The sequence below is a fragment of the Neolamprologus brichardi genome, chromosome 3, assembly GCF_056152115.1.
Source record: "Neolamprologus brichardi isolate AB-2024 chromosome 3, ASM5615211v1, whole genome shotgun sequence".
Lineage (NCBI taxonomy): Eukaryota > Metazoa > Chordata > Actinopteri > Cichliformes > Cichlidae > Neolamprologus > Neolamprologus brichardi.
This window is the reverse complement of record NC_142106.1, coordinates 46,623,805-46,646,627: the sequence shown is the minus strand read 5'-3', so window position 1 is coordinate 46,646,627 and position 22,823 is coordinate 46,623,805. Positions and strand designations below refer to the sequence as shown.

General features: G+C 40.7%; 1 protein-coding gene across 3 annotated transcripts in view; it reads right to left on the bottom strand.

Moving 5' to 3' along the window:
- Positions 1-22,823, bottom strand: part of sorcs2 (sortilin-related VPS10 domain containing receptor 2) — a 375,253-nt gene that overhangs the window by 330,068 nt on the left and 22,362 nt on the right. The gene's annotated exons all lie outside the window — the stretch shown is intronic.

Genomic DNA, 22,823 nt, shown 5'->3' with positions numbered 1-22,823 from the left:
GCTCTTGGAAAATGGAAGCCTGATAGGAAGAAGCTTTAGTTTTTCCTTGTATCTATCAGGAACTTCCCCAGATGCTTCAGCAGTGAAAGCTGAAACATCTGGAGTTGAGCAGGGCGATATGACCAAAAATATTTATCACGATATACATTTGAAAATTTGCGATAACGATATAACTGACGATATAATTGACACTAGACAAAATACTTTACAACTCCTCAACTTTATTAGTGCAAAAATAAAACAAAAAAAAAAACGCATCAATGTATTTTCACTTAAACAAGCAGCTTTTTTTATGTGCATTAAAGTTATATAAAAACAGTGCAAATGCAAATTCCTTGCTGACAGTTTAACCAAAAGCCATTTCCAGTGGAAATTGGCCAACATATCCTCAGCATAACCACGTATAATATCCACAAAACTTAAAAAGAGGTTATACACACACAATACGGTAATATTATGTTGAAGCACAGTACGTATCACTCCGCGAGGCGCCTGCCTACGATAGCTGTAATGCTCCGACAATCCATCAAGCGGTGCGGGTTCGTAGCTTAGCCAAGTCGTACTGAAACATTTGACAGATTTTCAAGCGCCGTGTACATAAAATCGTTTCGAGGTCAGTAAACACAACCAGAATTCATACATAAGGCCCATTGGATTATAAGGGGCACTGTCGATTTTCAGAAAAATCAAAGGATTGATTTTAAGTGTGCCGTATTTTCCAAAAAACACGGTAATAACGACGGCCCGCTAGCATGCGCTACCAAAAATAGTGCTTTGTTGTGTATCTGACGGATGAAAGCCAAACCAGTTCCACACCACTGAAGTTGCAGCATTTTTACAAACCAGTTCTGGTTCATCCGTTTCATTCAACGATCCACTTTCGCTCTTCTCATTCTGCGTCGCCGCCATGCACGTATGTAAACAAAGGCACTGCGCATGCGCGTTTTACCCATATTCTATCGTGATATTTCATTTTCTTATCGTTGCCCAACATTACACCGGTATTACCGTGAACGGTATGATATGGCCCAGCCCTAATCTGGAGTAACTGCGGAAATTGTAACAGGAAAAAAAGTGAATATACTAACCACCACACCACTGCGCTGCCTGTTCACACATGCATGATGCATGTCATGTTCTTTATTCACACTGAACAAGTGCTCTTAAAACATACTGCCACTAGACATTTGTATAGTTTGCATTTTTTTAGAACTTCAGAAGTCCTAAGAAGATATTTTCATTGTTGCAGGCTAGGTCTTCTTTCTGTTTTCTGTCTTTGATTTTTCAATTACACTGCATACTGCAAGAACTGTGGGCATACATGATTCCTTGCTAATCCTTTAGCAAAACCGCATCCACTGAATGTAGATGAGAATGCATGTGCTCAGCTGCTGAAGCTTGAATGCTCTGCATTTTTTATCAATATCGTTTTTGAAGAGTGACGAACAAGATATCATAATCCGTTGTCTGGCAGAGCATATATCATACTGGATACCACATATCACGCTGATCCATTTACTTATTAGATGATATACACAGGGGCTTAGACACTACAGCATCACATGCTAACAATGGTCCCCATTACTACAGATCCCACAGGCTTGCTTTCTAAATAATAAAAGTCTTTTAGCTGTGATAAAGAAAAATGTGTGTCGTTTGTATGTGTAAGCTATGTTTTGGTGAATGAACGTCCAGCTGTGTCCAGCTGAAATGCCCTTGTGGGATTGTTCCAGGTGACGAATGGTGGAAAGGAAGACTGTGTGTTTAGTGCCACATACCCAGCATGCCTTCTGGTTTAGGACTCCCCCTAGAAGCGGCCACCACTGAACCGCCTGTTGGTATGTGTGGTTTGGAATCACAACAGCAATCCAGGGAATCAGTATAACCACAGAAAGTGGGAGGAGGTAATAAAGAGGACAGCTAGAGCTTGGAAACATTCATTTTGATGCTTTTCCTGATCTAAGCTTTTCCTGTAACCACTAGCCTGCTGTTTGCTGCTGAGCTTCACAAACAGCATCTTTCAACATTCTGATCCTTTTTTAAGGGATTTTATCATCTTGAAACATTAAAAGGATGTTAAACAGGAAATTATTAGACAGACACTAGCCTTATCGCCTAAGGCGCTCTACTATCAACTTCCTTTTGTCTTGCACACACAATAGACAGCGTAATGCCTTCCCGCACAGAGTCCAGACGTAGCAGGCAAACATGCCAAAGATGCGGCAGAAGACAGATTGAAGATCACATGTAGTTTTGCTCTGGGCAAGCTGTGCAGAGAAAAGACAACTGGGAGGAAAGACAGTCATCAAAGCCAAGTAGCCCTGAGCAGGAAGTGAGCTAGTTGGCACTCGTCAAGTCTTCTCTGTGTTTTTGGAAGATAAATGACTTGGTATTAAAAGTAGTTCTGCTTGCTCTGTGGTTCCAAAGTGACAGTTCATGAGTGCTATGTATCGTTTGTCTGCCATTTGGCACCAGGCAGACATACTTTACCAATAATGTATTATAATAACAAATAAGAGGGTAAGGATCTGACAAAACATTTTTTGGAACATAACTAAAAATGGTTGGCTTCAAAAGATTAAAAGATATTCTTCTAAACATCCACCAGGTCACAAGAGACTCATTAAGGATTGTGGTTGGGTTCTGTGTTAGCCACAGGCTGAATAAGAACATTTTCAGAATATAGGAGATATTACATTTCTAACAAATTGCTCTAAATACTACAGTGTTTCTAGTAAAAGATTTTGCAGTTACAATTTCAAAAGTAGGGATGGGTATCGTTTAGGTTTTATCCGATACTGGTGCCAAACCGGTACTTTTGAAATGGTGCCGGTGCTTAAACGGTGCTCAAACCGCTTAAAGAATGGAGAACACAAACGTTGTCCAAAAACCTCTCATGTTCAGCTGTTTTTTTTGTAAAAAGATAACAATGTTAGCCTTTTCTGCAGCTATGGGGCATATATGGTATCACTCTTGGCTGGAAGCAGTGCTTAAACAATGGAAAAAACACAAACTTTGTCCAAAGACCTCTCATGTTTAGCTGTTTTCCACTTTTTCTTTGGTCATTTTAGCCTTTTTGGCCAGGGTGAAGGGAGCATCTGCCATCAAACAAGAAGACAGCCGCATGTAGCTATGATGATGTTTGCTAGTTCACCTTACATGCATTAATGTAATAACGTGGTTAGCCTACTCAACCTAAATTACACACGAACAACATTAAGCTACTCACGCAGAGAAGAACAGCTGCTGCTGCCATCATCATCCATCATCATTTCTGCTACACTGGCAGGGCTAGGGGCCAGGACTCTCCTCTTTCGGTTTTTGGGGGATGTTGCAAACTCCGGGTCCGATAACAGGCACCACACCCGCAGTAGATGTGCTCGGTGTGAGGTCTCGCAGCAAGCTATCAAATACGGCGCATTTCTCGGCTTTAAAAAAACGCTATGCGTCGCCAGGTGTTTCATCGGATTTGAGGTGTTACCTCCTTTGACAGTATCACCTTAAAGCACTTGTTGCAGGCTGCTGAATTTGCATCTTTTGCTGTGAAGTGCAGCCAGACTTTTCACCGCTTCGTCTTGGGCGTTTTTCTTCCTTTCTTTCTTATAGTTGTATTGGCGGTTGGCAAACAATTGAAAGGTGCATTACCGCCACCAACTGGTATGGAGTATGGTCTGGAACGACGCTCAAAAAAAAAAAAAAAAAAAAAAAAAAAAAAAAAAAAAAAAAAAAATCTTGGGCGATTTTAATCTGTAGCTCTGCTCTAAAAGAACGTACGTACCTGGACCCGCCTACTATCCTCGGAAACGTAAAATGATTGGCTAGAATCTAAAGTGTATCACAGCTCAGGAAAAAAAAAGCACCGAAATGTGCGCTGCTTTTCGGTCTGGTTACTACCGTTTATGTCAGAACCGGTGCCATCATGGCACCGGATACTGGTACCCATCCCTATTCAAAAGTGATAAAAATTCTATAAAAAGGGTGAATGTGTGATGTAACACTATCCCTACCTGATGTTAACAGGTTAATAGGAAACATTTTTAGGTTTTCGAATAATGGCTTTGAATTACTAAATTGCTAAGCTAACTGAGGTCAGACTGTGGAGTGATTAAAACGAAAATAAGACGGAAACAATTAACTAATTTTATTCTCAAGAGAGAATAAAGAATAAACAAAACAGAATTTTTGTGGTTTAGACTGTTGGTCACATGAAACGTGAAAACTATACTTTCCTCAAGTCTGTTAAGCTAAAGGAACAAAAAAACTGAATGCAATCCAATTGCATTAAGCACTGATCGAATACTGTTTCAGACACCTGAACTCTAGCCACTCACTCTATAATAATCGAGTAATCACAGTTACCTTTGCAAAGCTTTGAGAGTTGATACAGACAGACACAGTGAGCTGGCAGCTACCCACGCCCAGGATGTGCTGTTCCTCCAGGCTCTGTAGGATTGGACCACTGCCACCTGCCAAGGCTTCCTCTGGAGAATGGATGTTTTTCAGCTACGAGGATGATTTTGGCAGCTCACACTTTGATGAACACCCAAGTATTATGCTTTTGTACGGCCGGTAGCGTTGTATTGTTCAAGAAACATGCCAAGCAGACAAAGACAATCAGAGCACTTAATTACCCACAATGCAAGGTTAAGCTGTATTATTCTACACAATTGTAAGCACAGAATAAATAGAAATAAGTAAAATTGTGTTCTGGCTTGCTGCCCTAATGCAGCAAAAGAAAAACACAAGAAAATCTCCTGCCGGACGAGTCCACTGCTTAGCAAAGTAGGTTTGGCGATTCCTACATTGTGAGTGGGTGGCAGCTAATGAATAAAGCCGTAAAACCGATGCGATATTTGTCGTAGCTTAACAACGTGGTTTAATACAGTTGTAGATGCTGCTCCAAAACACCAACCTACACTGAGCGACCTCTGTGCCACTGTGAGCCTGAAAACAGAGATGTGTATCGATCCACAGCTGAGTGAGCCGTGGCTGGGAGAGACAATCACAACAACAAGGTGGTGAGATACACAAGAGAAATTCTTACATGCTGATGTGTCTGGGGGACGCAGGGGGTAATATGTGGAGAGCAGAAAATTGGGTGTGGAGCTGTTCAACAGAAGGTGACCTTGAGATGACTCATGGCAGCAGCCGAAGTGCTGACCAAAACCCAGAATATCTCAATCAGCTCTGCTGCTCATGTGCTGCAAAATATACGATGTGTGTCCTGGTTGTTATCAAATAAGAGATAAATAAAAAGAAATATGGGGTGGGAAAATTGAAAACAAAACTTGTGTTATTTAGTAAATTCTTCTTCCTTAGCAAAGGTAACAATGTTGTGCTGTTATAGCAGCTGAAAACATCTCGTTTCAACCAGAGGTGAGACACGTGCTTCAGAAGTGCACTTCTTAATAAATTCTGATTCCAGATTCTTCTCGTTTTTAAACCCCTACACACTGCAGCTCCTTTTGACTTTGACATTTGGTATTAAACACTTTTGTACTTTTCAACACAAATGGCAGCTCTTGGCCCAAATTCTTAACCAGAAAAAATGTGCTTGAAGGTGATTTATTGAAGTCGGGATGATTCGTGTGAAGGTAACGCTGAAATAAGAAAGCAATAGTGTCTTAATGAGCATGCTTTCAAAGAATTCAAGATTTTTTTTTATTTCTTCTGTCACATTGAACACCAACATTTATGAGAAATTTGATTCCAGTTGCACTCAGTGCATTAACAGTTCAAGTACAGAGTTCAGGTCTTGTTATGAGTCATGCTTCATTTGACCATTTATGATTACTTCTTTTCAAACACACCTCAAGGACCAAATAAAATTATGAAGACTGAATGGTTCTTTTTCTTTAGATTCACAGCAGCATTTTGCATAATGTCAATGCATTCTTTACGTTAGTCCTATAAATTAAAACAACTAATAAACAGTAAAAAACATAGATTATAAGCTGCACTGGCATTGTTTACAATAAACTGCCTCTCAGTGAAGGGAACTCTTCCGGTGATTGGTATCAAAGGAAATAGTCTAACATGAATTGTTACACAATAACCACTTCTTCGTCCCCTTGATAGGACTGAATGCTGAAAATTAAAACTGTGCTTTTAAAGGATTTGTTTGTTTTGTTTTGTATTTTTTTTACTGAAGATTTGTGAATATGAATGCTATGTCTTCCCCTGAGTGTAGCATTGAACATTTCTATCATAGGCCACCTGTGTCAACCTATAAAAGCTGCACAGATAGGGACATTATTCTTCATTTGGCTATCTGTCAGTCTCCACTCTGTGTTGGCTGTGCCCAGTGATACAGTCAACACCAGTGGGATCACAATAATGCCTTATCTACAATATTATGATGGTGTCTGCTGTCAACATATGGGTACCAGCAGAGGCGTACATGAACTATGTTAGCTCTGTATTCTCTTTCATATTGGCCTGCTTAAGACAACACATCCCTAATCTTCACATGACCCTTATCTACGTGTGGCAGACTGTCTTTGGGTTTTTGGGTTACATATATTTTTGTGGATGACTATGTATGTGTGTGTGTGATCAACGTGTATCAGTGCCATGGAGAAAGAAAAGCAGAGATCATAGTGAGGCCATGGGGAGGATAAGAAAAGAGAGGAAAACAGTATAAGAGGCAAACAGGAGAGGACTTGCGAGGCAGAGGGAAAAAAACTGGATAATGAGAAAAGTACAATGAAGAATACAGAGAAAATGAAAGAAAAAAGAAAAGAAAAAGATATCTAAGGGAAGGGGAGGATGGTTTAGCTGAAATAGAAAGAGCAAAGAAAGAGGAAGAAAGCAAGAGGATGAGCATGAGAGAGATTTACGGTAGACTGAACAGGGACAATCGGTCTATATGATTGGAGGAAGCCATTGTAGAGAGCTCAGATTTTAATGGTACTCTGTGGATTGAGTTTGCAAGTGAATTCAGTATAATAGCTCACAGTATAGTTTCTCTTCATTTGAAATGCTCACTCCATTTTCTGCCTAATTCCCTTACTGACAAAAAGACATCAATATATCCATCAGAAAAGCCAAAAATCAGTGGGATCATTTCTTTCACTGCCCAGGAATGAACAGTTTTCTTTGAATATGCTAAAGCTAGTTTGACTGAGGTAAACTTAATTGGAGATTTAGCCTTTGCCCCTTGGCTCGTTTCTCGTGCTGTCGTTGTCATCCTGATCTGAACATAAGCGGCTCCTGAGCATCTAGCTGCTCTTCCTGGTGTCTGTGAGCAAGAAAGCAGGTATCGTTTCTGCAAATAATGTCAAGTCATTTAGACTTGAATTGAGTCTTTAAAAGAGCTGCTTGTTTCGCACAAAACTTGCCAGTGGGGGCAAGATAATTTCACGCTTCATGTGAATGAAATGAGGCATAATTCTCTAAGAGCATCATGATGTCACCTGATTTAACAAAATGTTTGAAACCAGTCGCACTGCATTGAAGACGTGCTGCCTGTTGGGGACGGAAAGACACAGACTCCACCCCTGGTTCTGATGTTAACCAAGGCTGAAGAATCTTCCAGAAGAGAGCCAAAATAATTCTAGACTTCCGCAGTGCAAACTATGTCAAAGTATGAAAGAATTCATCAGGCTGGAATCTGAAGGCATTCCCTTTTGTCAGACTTGCTGTGTAGGACTGTGACATAGCTCATTCCATCTCTTCTAACAAGGGCTTTTTTTATCCTCTGGGGCATCCTTATCCTCCTCCAGCTCCTCTGTAAATTAATTATCATGTGTTAATTATAGCGAGTACACCTGAGCCCCTGGGCTGCTAGGGCAGAGGCTTAATCAAACACTAGTGACAGTCATTAGCTGTATTATTAAGCCTCGAAGAGCCAAAAGCCACTGGAGAGTCTGTGGAAACCATCAGAATGTGGAGAACCCAAAGCCTTGTAACACCCCTATGTACATCCCTCATGCAGTGTTTTAAAGGGGGAGAACAGCCCCGCATATTGCTTAACTCTGCCATCATTGCCTTGGATATCACATAGAAAGAACTCATCTAAAAGGCTTTTAGTAAAAGACTTTTTCCTCATTAATAAGTCATTCCTCTATACTTCCATGTTTGGCAGCTCTTATATCTCTTTAGCTAACTGATGTGACAGTGCTCTGACATGGTTTTATATGTTGTTGTTTCACACAGAATAGCATATTTAACATCCACACACTAACTGCAAATGCATTGGCCTAATTCCTATTAGCATATTCATCCAGTTCAAGTGTCAGCAGGGCTGTCCAGGCAGGCTGAGGTGCCTCTTTTGAAATAGAGGAGTTTTATTCATGTCAGATATTCCCCCTCTTCCCACAATCTCCATTATTTTTTTGCTCTTCCTCTCATCTTTTTCAATTTTTTCAATTGTCACAGTTGGCTGCTGCTATATACCAGTTTCTTTTTCCTTCCAGCAAGTATGCTGAACAACTAAACTATTTCTCCATTTACATGCATGGGGGGATGGAGTATCAGTCATGTGCATTTAGACACAAACGCAGACTGAAGGCACGGCGCTACACAAATGACCCGCGGTTCGATCCACACTCGTGGCGAAGCTCTGTCTGCGACAACGTGTTATCACTATCAGGATCTGGAAGGAGGGATTCAAACACTTCCACACTCCCGTGGGTACATTCGCTCTTTTGTGCTTCTGCTGCTGCTGGACACTGCGGCATGACAGGAGAGACCGTACCCACAGAAAGAAGAAATTCCATGTATAATGTCTGGAATTGCACTGTAATTCCAATGATAATGCCCTACATAAAAAGTAAAGGCATTCCTTGTCTTTAAGGTACTATAAGTGAACATAACTCTACATGGGTGTGAACGGGTCCTTTTTCTGCTCAAGTGTGAAATTAGAAGAGAAGTGTGATGACACTCCTGAGAGTTGCAGGTTGGTGTGTGAGGAGGAAGAAGTACCCAGAAGACTAAAGGAGATGCAAGAAAAGCTTCCACCCACACAGACAGGCCGCGCTGAGGATACAACAAAGTAGTGTTGCTAAGTTGTGGTGTTTTCACAGCTTACAGTTTCTGTCCTTCGGGTGTTTTCTCATGTAATAGGAAGTGAGAAATTTATGTCCCCAATGCATGACTGAAATAGTCCTTTCACAAAAGTTCCCTTTACACAACTGGTAAGTGAGAAGTTTTTAGCATCAAGGAATTCCTCACAAAGTTCTGCAAAGAAGTATTCCCCCTCAGGTGCTATCATCACAGCTCAGCTTAGTTATAATTACCAGTGGCCCCTAAGGTCACTCATACTAATTACAGGTGCTACTGGACAGGTAGGCTTTTAAAGGCAGTCTACAAAGGGCCATTGTCCAATGTGCAGCCCGTCACAGAGGATTGAAGGTGACTTGTTTTAGGAGATGACAGCTGCTGCCACCTCCTCTTTCTTCAACTAAACCCACTGTCACTCTAATCAACACTATATTGACCTCTGCTTGAACCAGGTTGCCTCCTTTGAAATATAAAGAAGCAGATTCTAAACTTGATGGTACATCCCGTGTGAGCCAAATCCTATGTAGGACACAGAGTTCTAGCCTGGGTGACTGTCAGCCAACCAAACAGACGAGGATGACCCAAAAGTACTAACAAAGCTCCTCTGTTGGATGTTTCCTTAAACAACTAGGGTAGCTAATTGTGTTGTGATCAACTAGATGCTGTAAAACAACTCTAATCCAAACCATCTTCATTTTTCTCTGCTAAGACGTATTTGAAAGAAAATGATTTAGTTGCCAGAGAAACCTAACATTTAGCAAACATTAATCCAGTACAACTATTCTGTACGCTTTGATGCCGCTCTTCCTGTATTCCTGTTTTTTCTTTTTTAACATTTTTTTTACTTGCCAAAGGCGCAACTAAATTACATTTGTAGGAAGAACTTCATTTGTACGAGTATGCACGAGGGATGTTATGATGAAACCAAAGTCCTGTCTTGTTTCTGTGTTACTTAAAGATTAGACATGAGAGAGGAGGCCGATGGATGGTGGAACAATATTAACAGATGTGTTGTTAGGACTCTGCAGACAGACACACTGCTGGTCCTGAGTGTTTGTTTCTTTAATATGATTCATTCCTGTCACAATATTAGCAACATATTTTTAGCATCCTAGAGGACTAGCTATGAGAGCAGAGCATATGAGGATGATTTTCTTTCTCAACTCTTGAATGTGGCCCTGTTAGTGACCCAGAACTACTATAAAGTATAAGTAAAGTCTATGTGAAGTAAAAGCACAGTCAGTTTGTGTTCATATTCTTGAACTTAAATGCAGGGAAAAGGCAAGCCCAGACATTTGACAGGCTTTTGATGGTCAGTGACTAAGATCCAGCTGTGTCTGTTTATGCCGCTGATAAACCTGATGACCATCCGCATAGCTGCTCTGTCAGGCACATATGCAAATGTAACTAAATGATAGTATAGATAGTAGTTAGAGGTGGGAATCACCATACATCCCACAATACGATATTATCACAATACTTAACGCACGATACGATATTATTGCAACTTTTTAAAAATATTTTGCGATATTCAGATTCTGTACATAAAGGTAAACTTTATCAATATTCATTTTATCTAATAACAAAGTCTCACACTCAGTCTCTCATTTTAGTCAGTTATATTGTTGACAAACTGATCGGTTTGTATTACAGTCTAGTCCAACTTAACCGAATGCAACCATCTGGTACAATTATAGCTATTCTAAACTATGCAATTTGTGAAAACTATGCAGCCCCTTCAGCAACTGAAGAATTTGAAAGTAAATTAAAACAAAATATAATTTTACATTAAATAAAAAAGTTTTAAACTTAATTAAAATAAAACATGTCTTAAATTAAAATAAGTAAACTGTCATGTTTATTGCTGCCATAAAAAAAGTTAAACACATTTGGACAGTGAAGGAATGTCAGGATTCTTGCTCAGAAAAAGGATCAACATGCTCTGAAGTCAGAGCACAAAAACCTTTTTTGTAACAAAATATCGATTTCTGCTGTCCCTGTATCAATACATTATTAGCAAACAAAATATCACGATACTACACAGTATCGATTTTTCCCCCCACCCCTAATAGTAGTCATAATAATGCAAAGAGAGTGCTTTAGTTGCACAAAAAGACTGCTCTGTCATATATAATATTGGACACTGCTCCACTGGCTTTCCATATACTGCTTGTTGCAACAATTTTAACAGTTGTCTTTAACTGACTTTTTAATAGACACAGACTGTTTATATGCAAAAAAACCTTTAGACTTTACATTGTATTTAATATAGCAACCTGCTCCTCTAGTTTTTTTCTATTCATTATGATTTTCATTCATTGGAATGCACTAGCTACACTGGCTACACACACAGACAGTAAATGTCACAGACAGTGTTAAGTTTCCAAGGCATTGTGAAAGAGCTAGTCCAATCACCACCAAAGGTCAAGACTGATCCTTTTACTTCCTCTCTTCTGTTCACCAACGACAGCTGCTTTTCAGCCCGACCCAGGCCATGACTCACTGAAGGACTAAGGCCTGTGTCTGCCTTTGATCTTATCGTGTCACCAAGCAAAAGGTTCACAACAGTGGTGAAAGCAACAATGTCTTGACTCTGAAGAAGGGAGTGGTGAAAATATCTGAAGAGTTTAAAGGACAAGGAAAAGTGTGCAAATATGCTGTCAGACTGAAGGATAGTTTCCATTCAAAGCCAGTATGGAAACTTTTACAAGCCCATTTGTCAGGTGAGGTAATTCAAGCAACACACCTGGATGAGGTGAGCACAGTCAGCAGATGTCCATGCACACTTTCCCCTTCTCTCTCCACTCTGACTCACAAAGGTTTGACACCACATCGCATAAACCTCCACAGCTGCTCAGCTACTCGGGAGAGCAACTACTCTGTCTGTTTGCAAATATCTTTTTCAATTCAGAACAAAGCAAGTGGAGGACAAATTGCTTAATGAGCCTGCAAGAAATTCCTGAAAAAGAAATGCAAAAAAAAAATAGTAGTATTTATGCTGTTTTTATACACTGCTGTTTTATTTGACACAACAATACATTCAGTCTCATCGCTTGCAACTTTCCGAGGACTTGTTTTGAATGATGTGACTATTATTACTTTCTCAAATCAAACCAGTCCATCACATCTTCACTTCCAAGAAGTGAATGGTTCAGAAACAGAACAACAGCCTGTTTTTTCTGGTTCTGCAGGCTGTTGGTCTGACTCTGACATCTGTGGACAAGTTCACGAAGTGAAGTCTTCTCCAGGATGTGCGGCCATTTGGGGCTCAAAACAAACCACTCTGCACAGCAGCTCATGATGTGAAAAAGTCTAGAGCTGGAAAGTCGACAAACACGGGCAGATTGAAAGGGATTACATTAAAGTTACAATCTGAACAACATTTGGTAAATGCGCTATTTGTATAGCGCTTTACTTGGTCCTAAGGACCCCAAAGCGCTTTACACTATACACAATCATCCATCATCATGGTGATGGCAGCTACATTGTAGCCACAGCCGCCCTGGGGCGCACTGACAGAGGCGAGGCTGCCAGACACTGGCGCCACCGGGCCCTCTGACCACCACCAGTAGGCAACGGGTGAAGTGTCTTGCCCAAGGACACAACGACCAAGACTGTCGGAGCCGGGGCTCGAACTGGCAACCTTTCGATTACAAGACGAACGCCCAACTCTTGAGCCACGATCGCCCCATTTGAAGAAAAGGGTTGGAGCAAAGAGTACAATTTGATCAGAGGACTTTTTCCCTGTCTGACCTGGACTCCACAATGGTTTGGAAGGGCATCACCGTCCATGATAGCTTGTGATATATTGCACAGAGTATAAAATACATGGGCAAATTTTACACAGTATGGAACCCATCTTATTTTCCTAGACAAACCAGCTCTCGAGGCCTTTATATGATACACCTTACCATATGAGACGGGGTAGGATAGCGGTACCAATGAGTGCTATCGTATTCAGCACTCCCCCATCTGGTCTATATATGTAATCGATGCAGTCAACTGAATGGGGCTTTTATTGTTCATCTCTGTTTGACTGAGTAAAAGGTGAAGATGATCTGAAATCTGTCTGGTTCAGTTGTGTCTTTGACCGAATGTGGTAGGACTTGACCTTAGCGGCTAAAGAAGTGCAGGAGACAGATGCTGTCCAGTGTAGCAAGTGATTTATTCACCATTTTTGTGACCAACCAGTAGTGCACACAGCTACACTGACCTGGTCCTTTTTTTTCATCTGCTTAAATAGTCCACTCACCCCTGGACTATTCCATTAGGTGGGTGAGACAAACATTTCAATACTCAAACCTATACTGCTAGCAATAAAACTCTACGGTGTACTCAATACATATTGCACCAATAAATCCATATCTGTATAAACACAGTCTAAAATCAACTTTATTAAATTACAAAAATTATCCCCCTTCTTCACCTGGTCTCTTCCTGTGACCTCAGATTAACCAGGAAGCTATAAATACAGGAAGTAAAACTACATTTCCTCCTTTTGCTCCTGGAACACAGGTAGATAAGGTGAGTTCTAATTAAACCAATTAACAGTTGAAATAAATAACATGTTAACTTAACAAACTTGTCAGAATTGATTTAAATCAAGATGTTATGTTACATAATCTGTGAAAGTGCAAAGCATAAACAAACCCAGGATAGTAGATGTTTGCCTATTGCAGATTACATATGAAATATGGTTACAAAACAAGAATGTTAACTAAGAATATGGACAAGTGGTGCTCTCACCCACATTGTCACACTGGAGTTGAACAAACCCACAGAGCCTTAAAGAGAGAAGCAGTAGCTCATAAAGGTAGGACAGAGAGAATGAAGTACTCTGCGAACTGAATGTAATACTAAGAAAGCTTAATAAACTGAGCATGGGTAACATTATCTGAGCTGGTTCAGTGGAACCAGCTTCAGTGCATCTACAAGCTACTTTGCAACCCACCTTCACTCCAGCATCTCCCTTGATGCTTTATTTGACTTCATCACTTTACTATCTTCTGGGTATAACCTGGAGTCCTAGAGTCTTTGCCTATCCGTATATACTCACAGAAATATGGGTCTAGCCTAAACTACTTCAGGAAGTAGAAAGAAGTAAAAAGCAACAAATTCTGGAAAATGAAAGGAGGAGGAGCTCATTGTATATTTACAATGAAACAATTAATCAGACTGTGTAAGCACATCAGAGAACAAATTTGCACAGGTAAAATCTAAGGAACTGCCTGTGTCTAGACTGCTGCAGACAAAGTTAAATAGAATGAATGTATACATCACAACACAAAATGGCAAAAAACCCTCTGAAATACTGTCCTGTTTTATCTCAGAGTGAACACAACAGGCTGGATAACAACAGTACCACCTTCACTGTACAAACCTGTACCAAACTGTCTCTCCCTCTCATATCTGAGTGTCGTCAAAGAAAATTACCCTCTTTTGAGTCTGTTTTCAGTTATCACACGCCTCAGTGTGCTGACCTGTCCTGTACGCTCTGAGGCCCAGACTATATCTATATGACGAATAATCACAAGATTCATTCTGCTCAGCGGCCATTATGAGATTACCATCAGATTAAGAATCTTCTTTTGGGTTTGGGTATCATTGCAGTCTTCTTCTTTTTTTTTTGCTGGCTTATTGTTTCTTTCTCTATATGCCTCTCTCTCTTTTTTCCCCTCTGGTTTTTTCCCCTCCACCAGGTTACATGTTCCTGTCTAACTACGTTACGTGCAAGATTCGCTGCCCACTATAGAAAAAAAGATGGAGCTTGAAGGACAGAACTGAAGAAGGGATGCCATCTGAAAGCCATATGTGCTAGATAATTTCTGCAAAATCTCAAACATGCTGCTTGTATTTTTTGTGCTACTAATATTTTAAAATGCTTCTGGAATGATAATGATAGGATATTATGTGGGTTTGTGAAGTTTATTTTCGATGTAATGCTTGCTTTTGGCAACTACTTACAAACCCAGAGTTCAGAGGCTCTGGATAATTTCCTTTGACTGTCCACTCAGCCAATTAAATCCAATTGCTCCTGAACAGTAAGAACACTAATACAATGACACAAAGTTTTTCAAAATTCTTTATAACCACCTTCTGGTAATATACTGGGTTTCACCCTGGCAGAGGCTCACCTCACATTATGGAAATAGAGGGGGAGGGGGGGGGGGGGAACCCCTGCAACTAATTGCCAGGACTGTGAGGTTTTCTTTAGCAAAAGTGGCCTGAAAATACACACAGTGCCCAGATTTAAAGACAGCAAGGGAGCACAAGGGCAGGGGTGTTGAACTCCAGGCCTCGAGGGCTGGTGTCCTGCAGGTTTTAGATCTCACCCTGGTACAACACACCTGGATCAAATGATTGGTTCATTACCAGGACTCTGGAGAACTTAAAAAACAACTTGAGGAGGTCATTTAGCCATTTAAATAAATTTATATCAGTATTCATACATTTCTATATTTCTTGCTACATGTCAACCATGATGGTCTTTAAGTCTTAAGATACATATGATGTAGCAGAGAGAAGTGCAATAATGTGGAGGACTGCTTTCTTCACACATATTAAGTCTGCTTTAATCTCCAAAGAAGACCAATCAAAAGCACTGCTTATACAGAAGAGATCGACCAAGAGATCACAAACGCTATCATTAATGATTGGGAGAAATGTTAAATACTACATGTTTTTATATCATTTTTTTCTGCCCAGTGACACGAATGCATGATGAATGAAGAGTACAATTCTACTAATATGAGTTTGCTGAATTACACCTGGTTTAATTTCATAACTATGTCCTGCTCTGGATAAATCGCACAACACATTCTCATACCTTCATGACAGAACAGGTCACCAGTGACTTCCAGTACGTATAGAGGTGTTTTTGCATTTGCCTCTTCAATTTAATTCAGTTTCAATTAGTGTAGACCCTACAATAATACAAAGAAAACAGATTTGAGACATCCGAGTTCTTGATCATTTAACAATTTCAGGCTCTTCCCGGGTGAAGTCTATCTCTATCCCAGACACTAGACAAGAGGTTTGGTGTACCATGCGCTAAGGCCCCACTTGCCTAAAGATTAGTTGGTGATGTCTGGTAACCTCTGTTCCCTCCAGAAAATGTCTAGTTTGATTGGCTGGGTGAAATCTGCCACAATGACGATGTTGCACCAAAGACTTCCTAGTGGAAGAAGTGTTAAAAAAAAAAAAAAAAGAGGGTTTTATATTACATTTGCTGCCCAGTAAGTTCTGACTTGGCACCATAGCCAGTATCTTTCAGCAGCTGCAGCTTTGACTTTGAACTGAGAGCAAACAAAGCAATCACAAAGATGTTTTCAGTGTCACCAAGCAACTTCCCCCAATCACCCACCAACTGGTTGCGGAATATATATTTTTCCTTAGTGACCAGTGGTTACAATTGGTGAATTCAACAGTCTTGGGGTGTCTGCGTGACTAACATCTGATAGCTTCACACAGGACTGCCAACAACCTCCAGCAAACTCTGACAATCAGTCAGGAAATACTTATTTTTCCTCAGCAGTCTAGGCCAGCTGGAATGGAATCAAACAAGACTAGTACGCTTGCTTAGCAAGCTGCATGTATAACCTGTATGGATCCAACACAACAGACAGATACCTGCTAACTAGTAACAAACCTGTAAAATCCAAGAATTGAATTTTTTAGCCCTGAATACGGATATCAGAAGCAGTTAAAGACTGACAAAATCCAGATTCAGAGGTAGAGGATGTGGTACAGGATGTGAAGAAAGCAAATGACTTTCAATCAGAAGATCAAAGGGTGTATTTCATGTAGGAAAGTTATTTTTAGACACAGTTCACTACAGATATTATCTCCGCAGGCTGCCACACTGCTTAGATAAGTCTAGGAGAAGATAACAGTTTGGCATAAAATACACATCTTGACAACATGTTCTTTACCTCTACCATTCACTAGAAAAAAAGAGTGGATTCAAATCTAGCTTTTGTCAGCTCCATTACCTCACATTTCTCTCCAATCTTGTGCACATTTCCTAATGCATGTTGATAGGAGAATTCTACAATAAAAAGCATTATAACTGATACATTTTCAGCCACCTTTCAAGTGGTTTGGTGGTTTTTTTCCTGACAGATTTTTTTATTTCTGGTTTTCCATTGGCTGTCCAACTGGTTCTTGTGCCTCACTGTGCCACCCCCATTTAAAAACATCCTGGAAATGTCCCTGTCAGGCATCCCTGTTAGAAAAACCCATTTCACCTGCATAGCTCACCTCAAGGCAACAGTGGAAAAATGACATATTTGTGAGTGAACTGCAGTGAAATGAAGGCTGTGGATGACATCTCTTCTTTCTCTTCATCAGGGTGGCTATGGCTTATGAGATAGACCGTGTCAGCTACTAATCACAAGATTGGTGGTTCAATCCCTGTCTTCTCCAGCCTGCATGCTAAAGGCAAGCTATTGAACTCCAATGCATTCATCAAACTGTGAATGTGTATCAATGTTAGCTGGAATACACTCTCTTCATATCATTTTTTACTATATCCATAAATCTTCTCTCAGAGCTTCCTCTTTTCCTTCTGCTTGGCAGTTCCATATTCAAAATCTTTTGCTCAGTATAGCCATGATCCCTCCTCTGCACACTGAATTAAAATATTTTATTTATATAATATCAAATCACACGACATTCGCCTCAAGGTGAGCCTTGCATCTTAAGCTCTCCAAAACTAAGCACAGTCCGAGCTGTTCCTCATTTTAAATATCCTTTTAATGCACTCATTTTGAATCCTGTCCATTCTGGTCACTCCCGATTAAAATCCTAACTCTGCCACCTCCAGCTCTGCCTTTTGTATTTTTTGCTAATTACACTGTTTCTATAAATCATACATCATAACAGGTCCCACTACCGTCTACATCACTTGTGATGAAGACGGTACTGACACTAACTCTACTACTTGCATATTCACCTTTCCAATTGTCTTTCTCTCATTCATAGGTATTCAGTCTTTAGTCTTTGGCTGACTTTCATTCCCTGTCAGTGCATACCTCCACCTCTTCAGACTAGTATAATTACTGATGACAGTGTTTCTGCAAACATTGTAGTCCACACAGACTCCTGCCTGACCTCATCTGTCAGTCCATCACCCTCCCAAACAAGAAGGCACCCAGAGCCATTCCCGATGTAATCTGTTACTTGTATCACACACCTCACTACTATCTCTCTGTCCTTATGCATGTCCTGCAACACCCTCTTCTGATTTCCTTATGCAGATCCATAGTTCCTCTCTATTAAAGCCTTTCTAAAGATCTCAAAAAACACATTGCAACTCATTCTGACTTCCTCTATATTTCTCCATCAGCACTCTCAAAGCAAATATCGCATCTGTTGTGCTGTCTGGGCATGAAGCCATACTGCTGCTCGCTCATCATCGCCTGTACGCTAGCTTCAACAATTCCTTCCTATGTCTTCATGTGACAGCTCATCAGCTTCCTTCTGTAGTTCCTACTGCTCTGCACACCACCCTTGTTCTTGAAATCTTCTCAGCACACTCTCTTCATTCGTTAGTAGATTTACATCTCTATACTTAAACAATCTAACTGCTTCCTTCTCCTCCAACCTCCTTTCCAGCTCAATCTTCCTGTCTACCCAATCGACACAAGTACTTTTCTTCTTCCTTATTGTCCAGCAACACATGCAACTCACTATAACCCTTTTCTTTTGGCTTTGCCAGCTTTGTCTGCTATGCGCCTAGCCTCTAAATAGGCCAGTCTACATTCTTCATCTCCCTGATTTTGAATAATTTACTGTATTTTTATTCCATCACCAAGTCTCCTTGTCTAATTTCCAATGTCCAGAAGATACACCAAACACTTTCTTAAGGTTTCTCTCACTTCTGCAAAGTTGTTCTGCAAAGTTGTTCCTTCTTCACCTTCTGTACAAGATGTAGCATACCTCTGTATACCTTCCTCCATTCCTATACCCTATGTTAGTCCTTCTTGAATGTATTCATCATGGCCATTTTAATCATTTTCACAAAATCCACCAGCATCTGTCTTTCTCCATTTCTCTCCTCATTACCTCTTTTGGCTTCACCTACACGTCCACTGAAGTCTGCTCCAATCACCACCCTCTACCCCCAGGGGACGCTATCTTCTCGTTACCGCTTTATCCAATATCCTCCAGAATTCTCTTTCTCTTCTAAATGACATCAAACCTCTGGGGCATACACACAACTTTGTCTGTTACACTCATCACCTTCAACATTGGATAGATCATGTCTATTTTGGGTCAGTTGGTCCATGTCCAATTCTGGATATCTAAACAATGTCCGAACTTGGTCCACAATTTGGATGTCTGACCATCACCCAACCTGATGTTCAACATTTGAACTTTGGACTGGATGTCTTTGACAGGTGCATGAAATCTACATGATTAACAAATATTTTCTTATTTATAAATATCAACATTGTTTTTAACAACATGATACGTATGGATATGGATTATTTATAAACAAACACAATTTATTATGTGTTAGCCTATTGATTTATTCAGTACATGTGGGTTGGGGGTCACTTTGCTTTCCTTCACACATAACAGTTTTTTTGTTTTTTTACAGAAAACATGGCCTCCACCCTCTGGAAACATGGGACTACGACCACATTTGGACTATAAATCCAAACTTACTGAACTGGAAGTTCAGTAGAGGTAAAACAACAACAAAAAAATGACGTGTTGCCTGGCGATACAAAGCAAACCCTACAGTGGAAAAAATATAGGTCTAAAAATGACCAATAAAGGACATCATCCTGATGTCACTTTGGGCAGTGGGATGCTCTTTCTTCATCATATCTCCTGCTCAATCCACCTATCTTCCACCTGGTCTCCTGCACACTATATCTGTCCCTTTACTAGTCATAGTCCATCTATTTAAAGTCCGCATTCTCCTCCAGACTCCTGCCTTTCCTTCTCTCTCACTGCCTCCTTACATGACTTCCCCCTTTTCTTTTCCTGTTTTGTTCTCCCTGGCCAACAGAAGCACAGGTTCCAACAGCACTCTATTTGCTAACAGCACCAGAGACGATAGTTTTTAACCCGAGCCCTAAGCCCTGAATGGCCCAGTATGGGAATCTCGTTTTGATTTTATGGTGGATGCCCTTCCGGATACCACTCTCCCCATTTATGCAGGCTTGGATCCAGCACTAGGAGTAAAGTAGTTTGTGCCCCTTCCACATGGCTGGGTTCACTTATGCAGACATATTATTATTATTATTATTATTATTATTATTATTATTATTATTATTATTAATAATAATAATAATAATAATAATAATAGTAGACAAATATACTGTGAACCTGCCAGAACCTTTAAAACTATGCTGATACAAATTCTTGGTCATACTACCCAGCCCTAATACAGCTACCATAAAGCTGTCACTAAAACTAGCGATGCGTCAAGATGTCTAAATGTCTGAATTTATCACAAACCAACTTGACAGCTTCTTGAGTGAAAGGAGATCTTTGTAGCACGACTGTGCAGGTGCTATTCTAAAGTGAAAACCTAGTGCGCGTGTGTGCGAGTTTATTCTTAAAAGTAAAGTCGGTGTGTAACTGCATGCACAATCATCTGCACTTGTGTGTGAATGACTCATCCACAAGCCATTGTCTGACATGGGAGACGAGCCCATAGACATTAGCTCGCCTGGATATACACTCATTACTGTTTCCTGAAATACATGGGAAAATTATATCAGCTTGCCACATGGAGCTTGGGCAACAAAGGAAATGATGGCGTCCTTTGTGTGAAAGACAGAAGGGGCTGAATTCAAGAGGCTCTTAGCATGAGGGCTGATGACAGGTGTGATACGAGAATTTTGTGATGGCACACTACAGGAGCCCACGAGTGGTCTGTAAATGTGGCGTGGAGAGGGGGCAGACCAGACTGGAACACTCATAAACACAGCACACACATATCTCCACACACGCGCAGCAGGTTGGAATCACTGCAGCATGTGTGCACAGCATGGTCTGCATACACACACAAATACGCAGCTGCTGGCAGCCCACAGCGAGTGTGTGATTGTAGCTCTCTGGGGTTCCGTATCTCATATGCGTGTTGTCAACTAGGTGTGTCTCTCTGTGTGTGTGCAAGCGATGGTATGTGTGCATACTCGCCCGCGCAGCTGTCGTGACCCCATGCCACTGTTTTGGGCTCACCCACCACCACCACCACTACGGGAGGATTAGCCACCCCACATGCTGGGGAGCACATCACGGCCAATCACATATTCATGGGAAATTCAATTTCTCCGACACACTGGGATGATTTGTGGCATGACATTGAGGCAGTACCGCACCCAGTGGATTGTGTCACAAATTGAAAAAGCAAGCGGAGGACGTCTGTTACAATAGGCCAAAATACTGGAGTGTAAGGTGGGTTTATGATGGAGAAAAATAGTTAATGTGTGAGTGTTTCCAGTCCACAGCAGCGGAGCACAGCCAGAATTTGTTATATCCTTTCTTATGGCCTGAGGGAAATTCATCTGCATATCAACAGCATTGTACGTCTCTGCCAGCGGACAACAAGGAGGCAATCAGCTCGCTTATTCACACCCTCTGTCTGCGTGCCCTATTCCACTTTTCATTCCGGTGCAGATGTTTTCACAGCCCCCACTATTACACAGTAACATGGATTTGTACCAGGTGTTCCCTACCACCCCGACACCACCCCTTTAGCATCATTAAAATCATGCATCCCATCTATCTAAAGATAAGCTCATCTGCCAGGCAGATAAGGAATCTTCTCAGCAGTAATGGTGATGGTACCATGGGGACCCACATGTTGTGCATGCGCTAACTGAAGCCAATCAGCATTTCACACAGTTAGCATCACCTGTATAATAAGGTCACAAACTCCTAAATTCCCCACAGTGCAATGCTCATTTCGCTTTCTTTCATTTTCACACTTTCCAGCAGCATTTGCCTGAAATGGTGTTGCTGTGTTTAACAGTACAAATGTATGGCACAGGTCAGGAGGAAGTGGGGGAACGGTGAGAGTTCATTTTGTCTTCACTTTCTATCAGGGTGGATCTCAGTGTGCGGTAAAGCTTCTTTGGTGCGGCACAAAATTAGAAGAGACCAATACAAAACGTAGCAACACAAAGAAAAAAGACAAGAGAAAGACAGAAAATTAGGAGCGTTTTAAAGATGAAGATATTTCCTGTGAGATAATCCTCTCTATGGGTAGAGATTTTGAGAAGGGGAACCTTTTTATTGTCTTTTATTTTGTTACTTTATCTTCTCTCTACCCAGCAGCATGTCTTCTGGGTAGAGAGAATGCTTCCTTAGGTTAGAAAGACAGTGATGTAAGAAGATTTTAGCTACTAATGCAGTGATTAAGCATAAAAGAAATACTGTAAATAGCAGGGATAGTCGAAATATTGTGGACATCATCATGATGGCAGATTGCCCTGCCTCTGAAAGGTCTAATTTATTTATTTTTATTTCTAACTAGATATCAGTCTTATCTAAGAGTGTTTTCCAAATGAATAAAAGGTCTGAAAGGAAGAACAACATCCGACACATTTATCTACCTATTAAATTGGCTGCAAACCTTGACTAAATATCCCTGCTGTCAGCCTCTAGCAACAACTTATTAATTAGAATGGCAAATTGCCGTTAAAAACATTCCACACGGCTGCTTTTCTCCGAGGTCTACCACTTCTCAAATTTGGTGCGAGAGTCCACTGCTCGACTTAATTAATTTGCGAGACCTTTGAGGACTCCTGCAGCTCACGCTAAGACGACAGACCTGCTTGCATAATTATCCACCATGT